The sequence below is a fragment of the Ursus maritimus genome, unplaced genomic scaffold (genome assembly GCF_017311325.1).
Source record: "Ursus maritimus isolate PB19 unplaced genomic scaffold, ASM1731132v1 scaffold_6, whole genome shotgun sequence".
Classification (NCBI taxonomy): domain Eukaryota; kingdom Metazoa; phylum Chordata; class Mammalia; order Carnivora; family Ursidae; genus Ursus; species Ursus maritimus.
Window position 1 is genome coordinate 43,507,348 of NW_024426774.1, and position 19,755 is coordinate 43,527,102.

Sequence of the window (19,755 nt, forward strand, 5' to 3'; positions counted from 1 at the left end):
CTATTTCTTTGGCTGTAGGCATCTCGATCTCAGGTTGCACCTTCATTCTTGGCAGTGTTAAGTATGGCTTCTCCTTGTACTGCCTCCAGCCATGCTCTGTGGTGGGCGGGAAGGGTGACTTCTGGATATAAACTGTTCAGGACTTTTCCCTGAAAATGTTGGCGTGTGTGTGTGTGTGTGTGTGTGTGTGTGTGTTGTGTGCCTGTATGCATGCGCTTGAGCTCTGGGCCCTTGACCATCAGGGAATCTCGTGGGGTGGTCATGGCTCCTGGAGGTAGAGAAAGGAAATGTCCAGAGTTGCCTTAGGAAGCTTGTCCAAGGGCAAATGGCAAAAGGTGGCAGCTGCTACTCTTTTTGGATGACCAAGTACAATGCAGTTTATTTTTTAGTTTTGTTGTCTTGATCTAGTTTTGAGGCTTTCTGGAGGTTAGTCAGTTCTTCTTTTTGGCCAGGTGGTTAAGTCCATACCTAAATTCCCTTCCCTTATCAGGTTCTCACACTTCATGGCTTCTATGTACCTAATGCCTAACTACCTGGGGCCAGGTACCAAACAACTAGCAACTGTCCCTATGCCTGGAGTCAGGGAAATTATTTGACTTAGCCAGTGCACAGGCAGCAACAAAGCTAATTAATCTCACCTCAACTGTCATACATAAGCCGTACCCTACAACTCCAGCTTGCTGCTACCCTATTCCTGGAGTACAACCTCCTATGTGGCTCTGCCTGGCAGCCTTCTCACATTCATAACTAAAAGCAACAAAAAGCTCTGCCTTTCACCTATTCAAGTGTTATTATGTTGTGTGCCATCACTGAAAGAGTCTTTAAATCTTATAGAATAGCAGGGTACTGTTTAAGATGCCCTCATTTTCAGGAACTGACAGCATGGACTCAACTGGCTTAAACTATAAGGAAATCTTCTGACTCGCATAACAAGAAATTCAAAATAGGGTCAGCTTTGGGCACACACTGATCAAGCCTTGGACTCCTCTTCTATGTGATTCTGAAAACTCTTTCCTTTTTTTAAAAAAATGTTGAGATATAATTGACATATTACATTATAGGAGTTTGAGGAGGACAACATAATGATTCAATATTTGTATATAGTGTGAAATGATCATCACAATATATCTGGTTAACATCTGTCACCAAAGTTACAAATTTTTTTTCTTATGATGAAAACTTTCAAGATCTACTCTCTTAGCAGCTTTAAATATGGAATACAGTATTGTTAACTATAGTTACCATGCTGTACACTACATCCCCATGGCTTGCCTATTTTATAACTGGAAGTTTGTACATTTTTTAAAAGATTTTATTTATTAATTTGACAGAGAGAGACAGCCAGCAAGAGAGGGAACACAAGCAGGGGGAGTGGGAGAGGAAGAAGCAGGCTCCCAGTGGAGAAGCCTGATGTGGGGCTCGATCCCAGAATGCTGGGATCACACCCTGAGCTGAAGGCAGATGCTTAACGACTGTGCCACCCAGGCACCCCAGAAGTTTTGACCTGCTTCCCCCATCTTATGCTTCTGCCCCCTCTTCCAGCCTCTCATAGCCACCAATCTGTTCTCTGTATCTGTGAGGGTTTTTTGTTTTTTGTGGGGTTTTTTTGTCTTTTGTTTTTTTGTAAGATTCCATGTGTAAGGGAGATTATATGGCTTTTCTTTCTCTGGCTGATTTATTTCACATAGCATAATGCCCTGAAGGGCCATTCATGTTGTTGCAAATGGTAAGATTCCTTTTTTACAGCTGAATGATATTTTTGTGTGAGTGTGTTTACACTAAATTTTCTTTGTCCATTCATCCATCAATAGGCATCTAGGTTGTTTCCATTGTCTTGCCTATTGTAAATAATGCTGCAGTGAACATGGGGTGCCTACATCATTTCAACTTAGTGTTTTCATTTCTTTCAGATAAATACCCAGAAGTGGAATTGCTGGATCATATTGTAGTTTTATTTCAAAATTTTTGAGGAACCTCCATATTATGGCTATGCCAATTTTACATTCCCATCAAGAGTGCAAAAAAGTTCCCTTTTCTGCACATCTTCACCAACATTTGTTTTCTCTTGTCTTCTTCATAGTCACCATTCTAATAGGTATGTCTATTTTTAGGTCCATACTATATTCTCTTGATTACTACAGCTTTGTAATGTAGTTTGAAATGAGGAAGTATGATGCTTCCAGTTTGTTTTTCTTTCTCAGGATTATTTTGGGACTTCTGTGACACCATATAGATTTTAAGATTGATTTTTTTCTATTTCTGTGAAAAATGCCATTGGAATTTTGATAGGGATTTCAGTGAATCTGTGGATGATTTCATATAGGATTGACATATTAGATAAAATAGACTTTAAGCCAAAAACAGTAAAAAGAGACAAAGAAAAAGCATTTGACAAAATACAACATAGTTTCATGTTTCAAACTCTCAGCAAATTGTGTTTCATGTTTAAAACCCTCAGCAATAGAAGGAATAAACCTCAACACAATAAAGGCCATATATGACAAACCCACAGCTAATATCATACTCAATGGTGAAAAATTGAAAGCTTTTCTTTTAAGATCAGGAACAAGAAAGGGTGCCCACTCTCACCATTCTTATTTACCATAGTACTGGTAGTCCTAGCTAGAGCAATTAAACAAGACAAATAAATAAAAGATATCCAAATTGGAAAAGAAGAAATAAAACTGTGATTTGCAGAAGATATGATTTTATATAGAGAGAATCCTAAATAATGAACCAAAAACTGTTGGAACTAACCAAAAAATTCAGTAAAGATGCAGGATATAAAATCAATATACAGAAATCAGTTATATTCCTTACTTTACTCCATGAGAGAAATCATGGCCAAGAAAAGCTCTCTTGTTCCTAAACTGTGGCATCTTGGAAGAGGGTTGATATGGGTAGTAAAATTGCTCCTCTTACCCTCTCCAGTATGTCCAAACTCATATTGTTTTGTTCTAGTAGTACACTGAAACATCTCCTTTGGAAACCTGGGCTTCCATAAAGCTGTCTTGTCCATGGGTGATTGTCTTAAACACTGTTTTTCAGGGGTTCCCTGACCTTGACTGAGAAAGGCTGGGGCCTATTCATAGATCACTGCAGGTGCCATTGCCCAGCCTGAGGTCTGTATGTCTATTACTAACGCATGGTTCTGAGACTCATCCTGATTGACTTGGTGTATAATTCTGGATCCCACAGTTCCTACAAAGGCACTTTTGTCTATGGATAGATGCCAAACTATGGTTGTTGAGGGGAGGTCAAAAATGAGGAACATCACATTTTACCATATGCTGATGTCACTCCTCCTTTTCATTGTCTTCAATAACAGTTATTGGCTTTTGTTGAGATGGCTGACTAATTTTCTTATCAAACAGTCTTTTGGCCACATCCTTAGTGTTTTCTTCTTACCATACTTTCTTATTTTTCACACTATGGGTAATATGCAATTTTTCCAAATTTTTAAGTTCTGCCTCCTTTTTGATTAACAATCCATCATTAATCCAATCCATTAACTCATTTCTATCTTCTTAAATTTTACTATACTATACATTTTACTATAAGCAGTGAGGAGAAGCCAAACCACACCTTTAACCCTTGGCTTAGAAATACCTTAGGTAAATATCTAATCTCATCACTTGCAAGTTTTGCTTTCCATAAAACACTAGAATGCCAACACAATTCAGCCAAGTTCTTTGCCACTTTATAACACAGATGGCCTTTCCTTCATTGTTCATTAATGTGTTCCTTATTTTTATCCGAGACCACACTTGAATGGCTTTTACCACCTGTATTTTTATCAACATTCTATTCACAATTGCGTAGGTATTCTCTGAGAAGACTGAGGCTTTCTCTATACTTGCCTCTTTTCTCTCTGGGCCCTTACCAGCATTGCCCTAAACAGCTCATTCACAACAATTTAGGCTTTTTCTAGCATGTATCTCAAAAGTCGTCCAGCCTCTGCCCATTACCCAATTCCAAAGCTGCTTCCACATTTTTATGTATTTGTTATAGCAGCACTTCCAATTCTCAGTTCCAATTTCCATCTTCAAAGAAATGAGGAAAAACTCTAAAAAACTCGCATCTCCCTTTCCCTAGGAGACTTCTCCCAAAATAACATTAGATAGAATGTATTAAATGCCCAGTCTTGATTCAATCACTAAAAAGGAGACCACCATTAGATTAAACAGGATTCAGAATAACCATCCTCCCTTGAAACTCATGGTGACATAGAAAAGGTTACATGCCTAAAAAGTAAATTGTGGATCTGTTTTTTGTTTTGTTAGGAAAGGGGAAATTGATGTTGGCAGAGAACCAGCAGTATTTGCTGTGCCTAGGAATACACCTTTATTTATTTCATCTTCTAAGCTCACCTTATTAATTACCAGCTTTATAAACTTGGATAAGTTCCTTAGACTATTTAAACATAAGCTTGCTCATCTATGATATAATTTTAGGAAAAAGTATCCATGAAAACTTCTCACCATTAACATATAAGACAAAACAATATGACTGATGGCTGATATTTCCTTGATCTTTAGATAAAGTCTTTTCTTCCTAAATGAGGAGTTGGCTTTAGAATACAAATAATTTGGCAAAGGGGAGTAACTTACTATCCCACAGAGGGGTGGCTGATGTTGGATGCTGTCCTGTCCCAGGACTGAGTAGAGGGAAATATGGAACAGCTTAAGTACATCCGGAATCTGAGATTTGGGGGAGGAGAAGAACTAAATCCTGTCTATCCTCTACATTACTTATCTTTTTCCTATCATGGTAAAATATCCCAGAGTCTGTGAAGAAGGATGTTAAGGCAAAGGGAAGGTATTTGCAGGGAAGTAACCAGCCATGAAAACTTCAAAATTTCTCTCCCTAAACACAAGAGTAATGGCTTAACTAGTGAAGGAAAGCTACAGGGAAACAGGTGGGTAGAGACTGATGAGGTAGAAAGAACACTTGACCAGGAGACAGAAACCAAGTTCAACTCCACCTTTACCATTTGCTTTCAGTTTTACCTTGAGCAAATTCTGAGCCTATTTTAAATAGTCTTTCCATCTGTCAAATGGCAGGCAGTAAATTCAATTCTTATTGAATGAATCAGTGGAAATGAAAATGTTTTGAAAAACACTGTTCTTCATAGATGTGGACAAGAATATGTCCTGTCCCTATAAAGATATCCTGAGTCTCCATACCTACCTTTTCTCTTTACTAGTCAGATCAACCACCAAATTTTAAATCTGGAAAAAATATCTGTGCTGAAGGTATTTTCTGATGTTAGAGTTTTAGAAAACTGAAAATACAAAATCTAACCCACTCTCCCACAAGTAACTGATATGAGATATTCAGGAAAAATTTCTGCCCAATGATTCTTTTCCTAATAACAGATAATACATATATATGAAGATGGAACACCACCATTAAATATAGAAAAGTAATGCAAAGTCAATTCAGGGTCTCAGTGAAATAATGGCAAGACAGTAAAATTAACATGACAGCATCCCATAGTCCATCAACTCCTCAGAGACCATTCATTCAGTGCTTGGAAACTTCCCAAACAGAATCATCTAGGCCCTTGTTCACAATTATCTCTGTTCCTTTGAAGACTTTTCCTTTAGGAGAGTAGTCTTAGGCTTAAGGATCATTTCCAGGACAGCTTCTGCCTATAAAACAACTTTATTGAAGTTTTGATTTATTAATTGTCCCTAATTAGTTTCTGTGATCACATTTGCCCTTTCATCTCCAAATGATGCTATCACTGTAATTTTTATAAATGAAAAGACTAAAGACACAGACTTCAAATGCTCAGTAGTGGTGCAGTTGGGGATAATATGTCTGCTGGGATGTTATCTACATCTGTCAAAGCCCTGTGGCTAGTCAGAGTGTAGGACTGAAATGTGGGACTTCATATGCAGCTACTGTTTGAAACCGTGTGTGTATGGAGATGTGTGCTTGTGTGTTCTTAGAGTGTGTGTCAGCAGAATGGTGGGGAATACTAGACAAGGTTGATTCCAAAAACCTACATCTTGTCTCTGCCCTCTGACCACATTATCTCACAAGGGTACCCAGCAGTTGTTGTCCCTTCCTGACCCTGGGCTTTTTATCTGTAACACTAAGATCATAAAACTTGCTCTTCTTTCTTCATGGCACTTTCACAAGAATTATTTATAAAATAAATCATTAGGAAAGATTGTGTAGACAAGTTCCCTATCAATGACATTCATCAGGCACTTGGCAAACAGAAAGCCTAGTCAACTCTCACAGACTAGCTAAAGTGACTCCTTCACAAAATATTTCTAACCTTCATTAGTAAATACATTTCTATTTTTTCTCAACTCCTGTTTTACCAATAATTCTCCATAACTCAGCTTTGAATGAGGTTCATATTCATTTTTGTCTCAATGGATATACTCTAAGATTCTTATAACTGGGGCCAGTGCCTTCCATGAAAGGTGGTAGACTAGGTAAGACAAGTGGTTTTGGGGTCCACAGACATTAATACAAATCCTAGTTTTTCCTAAAAAGTTGCTTTCCTAGAAAGTTGACCTCTTTAAGCCTCAGTTATTTCTTCTGAAAAATGGGAGTAGTAATAACTAACCCAAAAATCTGGTGCGGTTATTAAATAAGACAATATATCTAAAGGCTTTAGCATGGTTTCTGGCAAATAATACATACTGAGCAAAGGTAGTTATGATTACTTAATAATAATAGCCAAAAATGTTATGGTATTATTTATAATGATGACTTTGAGACACTCTGTCTAGAGTGCTTTCAGAATCAGTGAAAAAAAGTTAGATTCAAATTTAACAGTCTTTATTTTAATAGAATTTTGACTTTTTAACTATTATTACATGTCTAGATATTTTTAAAAGATTTTATTTATCTGAGACAGAGAGAGAGAAAGAATGCACATGAGCTGGGGGGGAGGGGCAGAGGGAGAAGCAGACCCCTTGCTGTAGGACACCCTACATGGGGCTCAATCTCAGGACCCCAGGATCATGACCTAAGCCAAAGGCAGACGCTTAACCGACGGAGTCACCCAGGCACCCCTTGCCTAGACTTATGATATTTCACTGTCTTCATTTTTCCCTGAGAACAAAATTTGATATTTGGATGTGAGCAAGCACTTCCACGTTCTTTTCTTTCTTTCTCTTTCTTTCTTTCTTTCTTTCTTTCTTTCTTTCTTTCTTTCTTTCTTTCTTTCTCTCTAGAATGGTGCTCTTTATCTGAAAAATGCAAGCATAAATCTGACTTCGCTTTTTGCAGTAGATTCTGATCAGTGCTCACAGACCCTCTCTGCAAAGACTGCAGCCATCTCATATGTGGCTTGGTCTACAGGTCTTTCCAGTGCAAGAGATCATCAGAGCCAAAGAAGCAGAGACTTAGTTTCCGTCTGCCAGGTACTGATTCCTTTCAACTCTGGGGTTTATATCATGGCAAACTACATTTTTTTTAATAGCAACATCATCAAATACATGGGAGAAACTGTATTGTGTTCTGTGCCTAGGACTTGGTTAGAGGTACAATAAACTTCATGTCTCCACATATGCTTTCCATGAGCCTGGCGACCATCTGGCATATAGGATGAGTCACTTGGAAAGCTAACATGCACCACAGTGGGAAGCCATCTGCCCCAAGTCCTCCAGTTTCTGAGATTGTCCTTTTCTTCAAGATTCAGGTAAAATAATTTGAAATCTAAAGGTATGTCACTAAGGAAATTCTGATGTGTCTTTCCCAACGATTCCTGAGTGGGCCAGGAGAACATTTCATTTTTCCTGTGTCAAGTCTTGCTGAAGCTGCTTGCCTCCCTGCTGTTTTCATCTCCTGACTATGGCCCTACTCCTGAGGTTGACTTGTTTTGTGCCATACGAGGGAACTTCTCTGATTTTCTCAAAATACCAATCACAAAAATGTTTATGTGGTAAGTATTACAGAAAAATATGAGGATAGTGGAAAATAATGTCAGTATAAAGAAGAAAACCACATCAAGATCAATGTCAAATAACAATTCTTTGAAATTCCCCAACAAATGGAATTCCTACCAGCTGAGGCTCTTCTTGACCCCGCAACCCCAGCCTAGCTACCCTACCTGACCTCTCTTTTTTGCCTTCATTTCATGTCTCCCTGCTCCCTGTTTTTTTCCAGGATTCTCTTCTCCTGTGTCGCACATGAGATACAGTGGATAACTCTCAATTCCATGGTACTTTTGTAGGTTGAACAATTTTAGTATTCTTGTGTTCCATTCCTCCCAGAAATTCCTGGGGAAAATTCAGAGGATGATGTATATTTATTATCTTAAGAGAAATATCAAAGTGTCTGAAACATGAAAAAAAAATTCTCATGTATTGGTAATTTATTTCACTTTCCTACTAATTACAGGCAGTTTCAGTTGTTTTTTAGAAGATTCTCACATTAAGGGGCGCCTGGGTGGCACAGCGGTTAAGCGTCTGCCTTCGGCTCAGGGCGTGATCCCGGCGTTATGGGATCGAGCCCCACATCAGGCTCTTCCGCTATGAGCCTGCTTCTTCCTCTCCCGCTCCCCTGCTTGTGTTCCCTCTCTCGCTGGCTATCTCTATCCTGTCGAATAAATAAATAAAATCTTAAAAAAAAAAAAAAAGATTCTCACATTAAGTTTACAGTAAATAACAGGAGGGTAAGTGGATAAGGTTCATCAGAGAAAATTTAAAAAGGGGGGAAATGTGGCCTTAACCTGATTCCTGAGGTCTTCAGAACGGGACTGAAAAGAGAAGGAAAGAGATGTGACGATATTGCATAGTTCTAGAACTCTGTTTCTAGCTCCCTGGCAGTCAGGTGTGGCCTCTGGCTTTAGTTGTGGTCAACAGCATGTGAGTAGACATAACGAGCACTATTCTTGAGTATGTATTTATATTCTTTTCCCTTCTGCAAGTTGAATGAGTAGCATGCTGAGGGCCTGGGGGAAACAAAGCCACAGGTGGAAGGAGCCTGGATTTCTGAAGGTCTATGTGGAACAGAGCTCCTCTGCCGATGCACAATGGACTGTGAATAAGATTCACATTAATCTTCTCTTGATTCAGAGAAGAAATGAGAAGTACATTGGTTAAACTCCATGCCAGTACTTTAACCTGGGTCTTTTTCTTTCCTTGGAGGATTCCTTGTTTTTACTAAACAGTGTCCTTTCCTTATCTTCCGCGCTGGCCTCAGAGGTCATCTTCTCCCGAAAAATCTCTCCTGACTAATTTTTCAGTGGCCGTTAACTCTGTGCTTCATTAGCTCAGTTTACATTAGGATTGTTCTCATATTATATCAGGTGTATCAGGTGTTTAGTGACTCTTGCTAGACTGAGCTTGACGTCCAAATGGACAGGCCAGTATCTTCTTCATTCATTCAGAGGAATACCAAGAAGTAGTAGAGTTCTTTGAGAAGGGACTGGCAAACTTGTTCCGTAAAGAGCCAGATGGTAAATGTTTTAGGCTTTGCAGGCCATACAGTTCTTTATGACTACTCAACCCTGTTGTTGTAGCAGAAAAACAACTATAGATAATAAAATGAGTGTGACTTTATTCCAATAAATTTGTATTTACAAAAACAGGCAGCAGAACAGATTTGGCCTTTTGACCATAATTTGATAAACCCCATTCTTGAGGATTCCTTAGTCTTTCATACTCTCTAATAGAGTGCACATCTTCCAGTCAATAGAGAGCATCTTAGTGCCCATAAAAATGATACATGGGTTCTTTTTATATGCGTGAGCAGAGCCTAATGTATGGAAATCAACAGGATCAATGTTCCTTATTCAAATTGAACTGGGACATGGTAAACTTTGAAAAAGTGAGGTAGTAGCCACCTTGATGTAAGAAAAAGTCAATTCACATTGAAGATGAACTCTTCAAACATGTATTTTTCTTTTTTTGCCCTACCTAAAATTGTTGAAAGAAGTTAAAGAAGACTTAAACAACTGAAAAGATTGCCTGTGTTCATGGATTGGAAGACCTAATATTGTTAAGATGGCAATTCTACTCAAACTGATTTACAGATTTAACATAATCTCAGGTTTCATTTTATTAGCAAGTTCTAAATTTCATTTTATTAGCAAGTTCTAAAATTCACAAAGAAATGCAAAGGTATCAGAACAGCTAAAGTAGTCTGAAAAAAAAGAGAAACTTCCCAGTTTCAAAATTTACTATGAAGACCAGATGGTATTGACATAAAGACAGACATAGAGATCATTGGAATAGACGTGGGACCCCAAAAATGACCCTTACATTTATGGTCAATTTATTTTTGGCAAAGGTGCCAAGATGATTCACTGGAAGAAAAACTGTCTTTTCAACAAAATGGTGCTGAGACAGTGGATATCCACATACACAGGAATAAATTTGGATCCCTTCCTTACACTGAGCACAAAATGAACTCAAAATGGATTGTAGATAGACCTAAATGTAAAAGCTAACTGTATAAATCTCTTGTAAGATAACTTGAGGATAAATATTTGTGACTCTGAGTTAGGCAAAACTTTCTTAGATACAATATCAAATTCATATGTGACAAAAGAAAAAAGATAAATTGGACTTCATCAAAATTAAAATTGAATGAATAAATAGAAGCTCAGTATTTGAAACAATACCAAGAAAATGAAGATATGGTATAACCAAAAAGACAGATTATAACATGTGTTGACAAAGATGTAGAGAAATTGGAATCTTTATTAGTTGCTGGTAGGAATGTGAAATAGCAAAGCCACTTTGGAAAATAGTTTGGCAATTCTTCAAAGGGTTAAACAGGGGATTACCATTTGACCCAGAATTTCCACTTCTACGTATATCTCAAGAGAAATTTAAAAATGCATCCATACAAAAACTTGTACACACATATTTATAGCAGTATTATTCATAATAGCCAAAAAGTAGAAAGAACTCAAAAGTCCATCAGATGATGAGTAAGCAAAATGTGGTGTATCTACACAATGGAATATTATTAGGTCATAAAAATAAACGAATGGTATAGGCTATAACATATACGAATCTTGAAAACACAATGCTAAGTGAAATAAGTCAGTGACAAAAGACCACATATTGTAAGACTGTAAGATTCCACTTATATGAAATGTCCAAAATAGACAAATTCATAGAGACACAAAGTAGACTAATGTTTGCTTATGGCTGGTTGGGTTGAGGAAAAAAAGAGAGTAACTGCTATTGGGTACAGTTTTCTATTTTGGAATGGTGAAAATGATCTAATGTTGATATAGTGAAGGTTGTATAATTCTGTAACAATAATAAAACCCCTAAATCATAGACTTTAAATGGATGAATTACATCATGTGTGGATTATACCTCAACAAAGCTATTAAACTTTTTAAAAAAGTAAATGCGTCAAGAAATAAAAGGCAGATTGTAAGAATAATAGGTCATACAATGTTACATTAGTTTCAGGTATACAATATAGTGATTTCACAAGTGTATACATTATGCTGTGCTCACCAATAGTGTAGCTAACATCATACAACACTGTTACACTATTATTGTAATAGTGTTCCTTTTATCCTATGCTGCTCCTTCTATCCTCATGACTTATTCACTCCATAGGTGGAAGCCTATATCTCCCACTACCCTTCACACATTTGCCCATCCACCCACCCCCTTTCCTCCGGTAACCATCAGTTTGTTCTCTGTGTTTATGGGTCTGTTTCTGCTTTGTTTGTCTATTTACTTATTTATTTATAGATTCCACATATAAGTGAAATCATATGGAATTTGTCTATCTTTGTCTGACTTAATTCACTTAGCAAAATACTCTCTAGGTCTATTCACGTTGTCAACAATGGTAGAATCTTATCACCACTGAAATTCAGAGAAGAAAGGGAGAAGTAGAGAGAAAACAAGAGGGAGAGAGAACACTGGAGGGATAGGGTGCAACTACCATTTCAGAACAGTAACTTCCTAAAGTGATCCTACTATTTTTCTGTTTCAGTTATTCTTAATGACCCTGAAAAAACAGGCCCTAATTCATTTCCACTTACCAAAATGTGCCTTTGAGCTTAATGTGACCTTCACCTCTTCAAGAACTACTGCAAAAACAGGGATTTGTCCATGAGTGATAACTTCATGGTATGCCAACCAGTGTCCATGTGCTTGGGTACTAGCAAGTAATGAAGCATCTGAGGGATACATAGTAGACCCTTTCTCAGAGAAAGGAATTGGATCCCATTTGAAGAATGTGGTATGGGCATTCTCCATCAAAGCAACATGCAAGATGAACTGATGGTGCTGAGTAAAAATGGGGCCCTGGGGAAAAATTCTTATTTTGGAACAAATGCTAAAGTAGGGTGGTAGAAGATATAGACCAAAGAAGGAGTTTGATCTATGTTCCTGAGAAGAAGGACCACGCAATTTATCCTTCACCTGGAGTCATCCACTGGGGTCTCACTTCCTTGAGCCTTGTTACTATCAAATCTTTAATACAATTCTGTATTGCACACTCACCCCAGAAAGTTCTTTTACTTGTGCACTATCAAAACTGGAAACCGCAGACTGGAAGGGTCAGTTCAAAATGTAACACCAATCCATCAGCTCAGAAACAATTACACATACATGTGAAGCCTATCCAGTTTCAACCCAGCTACATAACATAGAAGGGAGGTAACGTAGAAAGTATTATGTCTGTTGAAGTGCTTGAGAATGGTTTTTAAAAAATTAATCAAAGTCATTGAAGTAATTTTTTCTCTAGATATCAGCATTTTGGTCCTTTAGTTCTTTGAGTGAGGTAAAAATGTGGCTAATGCTGTAAGCTAATTAACTGCTCTGTGCACAAACATTAATTACAAAGAGATAAGGTTTAATACTAGCTGTACATGGGGTGTTAAGCAGCCAGCAAGGTTTTGAAAAGAAAAGAAGAAAAAGCTCATTTCTTGGAAAGGGGAATAAAGAAATGAGAGTTATTGGATTTAAGCTAGGGAAATCCATCAGGATAAGACATACCCTTGTTTCTTTACCTTTTTGATGAGATGCTGCATGATTCATGCATCTCATCTTTGCAGGGATATTAGAATTGTGACAAACACCTAGCAAATATTCTGCACTGAGTGAAGGTCAAGAATGAGATTTAAGCTGGGTGTGGAACATCTGTTTTGTCAAAGGCTTTATCTACAATCTCTGGTCTTCAGTCTCCACTCTGGACTCATCTTCAAATATGGACCTCTCAAACTTGCTTAAGAAATGATTTCCTTACTTTAACTGTGATTTGACTTTTAATTTAAGCACAGTCTAATTCCTAATAGATACTTAGCATAATTTTTGAGGCACTAAATACTCATTATGTCTTTGTTAAATGAATGAATGAATGAATGAGACGAATCAAGTGACTGTCTCAGTCTACACCTGCTTCACTGTTGGGGGAAAATAAAGCATATATCTACAAAAGGTCAAAAGGTAGATTTCATATACGAATGAAAGCTTACACAATTTACTTCATAAGTGAGCAAAAGGGAACTAACTGTATGATATCCTTTGAAAATTCTCTGGAAGGGTGGATGGACAAGTGCATCTCTTTCTGTCAGATGTTTTACATTTTGACTAAAACTTTATGTCTGGTTAAAATAACACTGCCCTTGGGAGATAATGCATGCATATATAATAGGTGTAAATACTTCCATGGGAAAAGACTTACCAGATTCATTCCCCATGCCAAAGGTCTGAAGACTGCTTCCACAAACGAGACAACTGATAGACCACGTTTGCTGAAGGAAGGGAGATGCGATGAATATAGCAGAATTTGAAGAGGGCAGATGTGAGGGTCTGCAGCAGCTGTAGGACAGCATGAGGGTGCCACGATCCTGAAGATGGAAGAAAAGGAATGGACTGAATTGGAGTTTAGGAATGTGGGAGGCAGTTGCTGATGTCTTAATTACTAAGAGCCAGCTGGGAAAGACTCTGTCTTTAGAGTACAATGAGACTGCATCTTGTGTCAGTATTTCACCTTCTGACTGTGACTGAGAGATGATTATAGAACATCAGCACCAAACCAGTCTTCAGAAATTATCTAAACTAATCACTTCATTTTACAGTCCCAATTAAGTAATTTGAACTAAGTCATACATAAGTAGTTGATGACTATAGACCCCCGCTGCAATGCTTTTTCAGTTAATCCACAGATGCAAGTTACAATTTTTCTGCCTGCTTTATTCCCCAAGTTTCACAGGTATGAAAATAGAGGCTTTACAAAAAAAGTAGAAGCCACCTAAAGCTGAGCCACCTTGTGGCCCAGTCTCAGCACAGATGGTCACTCTAAAGAAACACACAAATCTAAGAAGGAAATGATGAACAACTAAGATTTTGCAGTTATTCAGAAAAGACATTTGTAACATTCAGGTAGTCTTCCTTAAAATAGTTTCTCGGGGTGCCTGGGTGGTACAGTAAGTTGAGCATCAGACTCTTGATTTCAACTCAGGTCATGATCTCAGGGTCATGAGATCAAGTCCCATGTCAGGCTCCACACTAAGCAGGGAGTCTTCTCTTTCTCCCTCTCTCTCTTTCTCCCTCCTCTCTCTTTCTCTCCTGCACATACACTCTCTTTCAAATAAATAAATATTAAAAAAAAAAACCTAAAAAACAAACAAACAAAAAAAACTTTCCCAAGGTCTCATTCATTACAGTATAGCAGCCCCCAGTCTCTCTTCCCGTTTCTCTAATCTCCTTCAAGCTCTCTTTGAACCCAAGATACGCTGGCTTTGACCATCTTAGTTTCTCAGTTTCTGTGTTGATTTGTCTCTTCAAAGGAAAGGAAAGGTAATTCTCTTACAAAATTCATTACATTATTCATGCTTTTTAAAATTATTCTTCTAGGGGTGCCTTTGTGGCTCAGTTGGTTAAGCGTCTGCCTTCGGCTCAGGTCATGATTCCGAGGTCCTGGGATCGAGCCCCACGTCAAGCTCTCTGCTCAGTGTGGAGCCTGCTTCTCCTTCTCCTTCTGTCTGCCTCTCTGCCTACTTGTGCTCGCTCTCTCTCTCTCTGTCATATAAATAAATAAAATCCTTAAAAAAATAAATAAAATAAAATTACTCTTCTCACTCCTTATTTCCTACGTGGACAACAAGACCCACTAACTGCATGGACAAGGAAAATATTTCCTTAGTAGCCTGTGAATAATCTTATGTTACATTATAACTAGAATTTATTGCAGTAATGCAAGGATAATTTAAATACATGTAGATAAAGCATATGAAATAATCCAGCACTTATTTGTGATTTTAAAATAAAAGCTCTTGGAAAAACTTAGAAGTGAATTTTCTAACCCATTAAGGGTATTTACAAAAACCTATAGCAAACATCAAGGTATCTCAGAGACATTTCCTTAAGGCTAGGAAGAAGACACCCATTTTTATCATCATTGTTTGTTAGCATAATGTTGAGTGTTTTGACCAATACCATAGGACCCTCAAAAAGTAACAAGTAGTATTCAAACAGACAAAACTGTTGTCATCTACATATTTATATTACGATCCTTCACACAGAAAACCCAAGAAAACAAACAGAACATTAGATATGTTAGCTAAAAGACCAACACATACAAATCAATATTTTTCATATTGAAGTTACTGATTAGAAAATGTAACTGAGAAAGAAGATAGTATGTACAACAATCAGTGTAGAGCACATAGGAATCAACCAACAAAAATGTGCAAATTTTGTGAATAAAATTATAAAATGCTATTAAAAAACATACAAAAGTTGAAATAATGGAGAAACACACTAGATCTGTGGAAATGAGGATTTCCTATTGTAAAGATGTCAATTTTCCCTAAGTTAATCCAAAAATATAATGCAACTCTAGTTGAAATCTGAAGAGATGAGAAGGTGAAATTAGACAATCTGGTTATAAAATGCACATGGAAAAAGTAAAGGTTAAAAAAGAAGAAGACTCACAAAAAGAATTAATGCCATGATATACTACAACGAAGTATACAAAGCCAAGGCAATTAAAACAATGTAGAAATGAGTCAGAAAAAAAAAAAAACACAACAGATCAAGAGAGCAGTCTGGAAAGTCCAGAAATACACCCATATATGCAAAGATCCCCATTTGATAATGGTGACACATTAAGCAATAGGGAGAGATTGTTTGACAAATGATGTGGAGAAGTTGTTTTCGATATGAAGAAAAGTAAAACTGGATTATATTCCAAATAGTCAACAAAAATAATTTCCTGACAGAATAAAGATGAAAACATTAAGGGAAAAACTAGAAAACCGTTTGAAAAATATAGAATGAGAAAAAATTTTCTTAAATAAGACACCAAAAGCAAAAACCTTAAAATTTAATGGATTTGACTATGACAAAATTAGATTGCAAATAGTTATATTGTGAGAGAATAAGTATTCATATATATATAATTAATAAAGGATTAGTATTAATTAATATATAACTAATAAAGGATTAGCACATAATCAAAAGAAAGATAGTAATCTCAGTAGAAAACTAGGCAAAACATAAACAGGCAATTCAAAAAGCCAAAACTTATGGACTCTGGGACACAAACTGAGGGTTTTAGAGGGGAGCGGTATCTGGGGATGGGTTAGCCCGGTGATGGGTATTAAGGAGGGCATGTATTGCATGGAGCACTGTGTGCTATATGCAAACAATGAATCATGGGACACTACATCAAAAACTAATGATGTACGGTATGGTGACTATAACATAATAACAACAACAAAAAAGCCAAAACTAAGAGTTGCTAATGTGCATGTAAAAGATGCCCAATTTCATTCGTTGTCAGAGAAATGAAAATTAAACAAACAATGATACAATACCCTATACCCATCTGATTGGCAAAAGTTAAAGTCTGATAAAATCATGTTCTGGTAAGGATGTGAAAACAGGAATTGTAAACAAGTAGAGCTATTCTGAAGTGTTCTGAAAATATTTAAATTAAATTTGTGCATGTCTAATATTGAATATGGAGCCTAGATAATTTCTTCATAGATACACAGAAATATAAATATGGGGGCAAGAATATTCATCACAGTATTGTTTACAATAGCCAAAACCTTGAAATAGCCTAAGCGTCCATCAAAAACGTGTTATTTGTAAAGTATGAAGAGTTATGCATAAGCTAAAAGAATGTTCGAGATTTTTAACTAGCTATTGACTGGTTTATATAGATAGATGGACAGATGGGTAGCAATATGGATAGATCTCAAAAAAACTGTCATGTTGAAATATTAGAATTGTAACAGAACAATACCAATAATATAAATTAAATACTTAAGTGTGACTACTTAAAGTAATAAGACTGATGAAACGAAAAGAGGGAAAAATATAATAAAACACAGGAGAGAGAATATGGGCAGACCTATTAAGATAGAATTACAAAAACTATTACAGTCAAATCCACATCAGTGCACCTGAATTTACATACATATACAAATACATGCATAGATATTTTTTGTCACATAAGAATGTGTTAATTTTTTTAACTAAATACATTTCAGTTTTTGTTTTAAAATGATTTCACATTTTCTTCCCTTAATTCTGAAGTGCACTTTTTTGTGCTTGCCCACATGGAGACTCCTTGGTTACGAGTGTGCTCCATTTTCCCAGACTTAGTGTAAAACCCAGCTGTAGTCTTTCCTTGTCTGCATGGTTTGTCATACTCAAGATGTTTTGGACTTCTCTGCAAAGCTGCAGATCTCACTGAGTGTTTTACTCCACATTTCATTTATACAGATATCAGATAAGACTGGTTGTTATTCATCAAAACTCATCAGTCAGCAACTCATTGCTGAGCTCCTCATTGCCTGGACCATTTATGAGCTCTGGTGTCACCTTAAGAGTCTGTATCTGTCTTGTTTATGTATCCTTCTGTATCTGTCTTGTTTATGTATCCTCCCTGTGGCCTAAAGCTCTGACAACCTCTGACTCTGGTTAACTCAGAGTTTGGTCCTAATTTGGTTTTTCTCAGTCTTTGATGTTTATAACCACAGCAGATATTTACTGACTTCTTAAAACAGATTTTTTTTTTTTTGAGTTCTTATAAGAGTGACATCTATTGAAAAAGAACCATTTGGAAGGAAAATCTTTTCCCTTTCTCTATAGGATGTGCTTAATCCTTTGGTTTATGAGTCCACAATCAAGGCATACTCAGCCACCTGGGATAGTTTATTTATATTACAGATGACTTCTCCAGTCTGTAGTCTCACCTAGGCAAAGCCTTGGAAATTTACTTCCTTAAAATAAGTGAAAATATCCAGTAGAAATTGCGCTGAAATTCACTTTCTTTTTCTGTGATTCAGTCAAATACAGAGGATCCAGATACTGTTCTGGGATTGTTGTACCAATTTCCACATTCCTTCTCTGGGCTAACATCTACTGTGAATAAATGAAGTGGCCTGGGGAGTGCGGGAAGCTGGCAAGACCATCCTAGGGTGTCTGTGTGACAACACTGTGGTGGGTTTCCTATGCTACATTTTGTCCACAAAGTCTTATACCATAAGACCCAATCCTGGGTTAGATCTAATCTCTATTACATCATGGTGTGTCAAAGAGCTTGAGTTGAGGATGAGACAAGATTGATTTTCCAAACTGACTTTCAAACTGTGTTCTTGGGCTACAAAATGAGAATAACAATAAAAATAATTCTTTTATTTTTTTTTTAAGTTTATTTGTCAGAGAGAGCAAAACAGGGGGAATGGCAGGCAGAGGGAGAAGCAGGCTCCCAGTCGAGCAAGGAGCCCGATGTGGGACTTGATCCCAGGACCCTGCAATCATGACCTGAGCTGAAAGCAGGCACTTAACCTACTGAGCCATCCAGGTGTCCTATAATAATTCTTATCTTACCTGGTCAAAAAGCAGTATGGCATAATTTCTATGAGTTTAGGCACAGGTTCATTTCATCCTGAAGTGAATTCTCAGAACTGCTTTACTAATTATGTTTTCCTGGACAAGTTGATTAACTTCTCTTTATGTTTTATTCCTATCTGCAAAACAAGGATAATTTAAAAGTACCTATATTATATGTGGCTGTGAGGGTGAAATTAAGTAGCTCAAGTAAACCTGTTAACAGAGGGCCTGACACATAATTAGAGCTCAATAAATGCTGGCAAAATTATTATTATGGTTGTCGTGAAAATTGAAATGATAGCTATTTATGCAAATCACTGAGCTTTATGCTTGGTGCCAAATAGACACTCAATTAATATTAGTTCCCTTCTTAACAACAAAAAAATGTGGATCTAATTGCATTGGACTTGGAAGGGTGCTGTCTCAAGAGAACAAAACAAAACAAAACAACCCTCCAGTCCTAAGGAATTACATAGTCACATTTGTTAGAAGGTTTTTTAGACAGCCCTCTCATCAACATATCTCAGTCTTCACTGAGAAAACAGCTAATATTTCCTAACAAGAGAAAGATGGTCCAAACTCTCCAAAGAAGGAACTAAAGGAATGAGATAGACACATCAGAACTGTCCTTTGCCTCTCCCACATTGCTTGCAGCTGCTCTTCAGTCAAGTGACAGGAGAAAGAAGAGTCTGATATTTTGTTTTGTGAGTGAACAGAGCCAGTCTGGTTTGACCTTAAATACTGAGAAGAGTAAACAGCCTCTCTCAGAGAAAGGGGAGATGCTGTTGGCCAGCACTGCCCATGAGAAAATGAATAGGAGCAATCTGAGCCAGAGATGGAGAGCACAGAGGAATGAGAAATATGAGAGGTAGGTATTATCATGATAACTCTCTCAGATGTGGGTTAGGGTTTGATCTCATTAGGTCTTTTCAAATAAATTCCCTGTTTG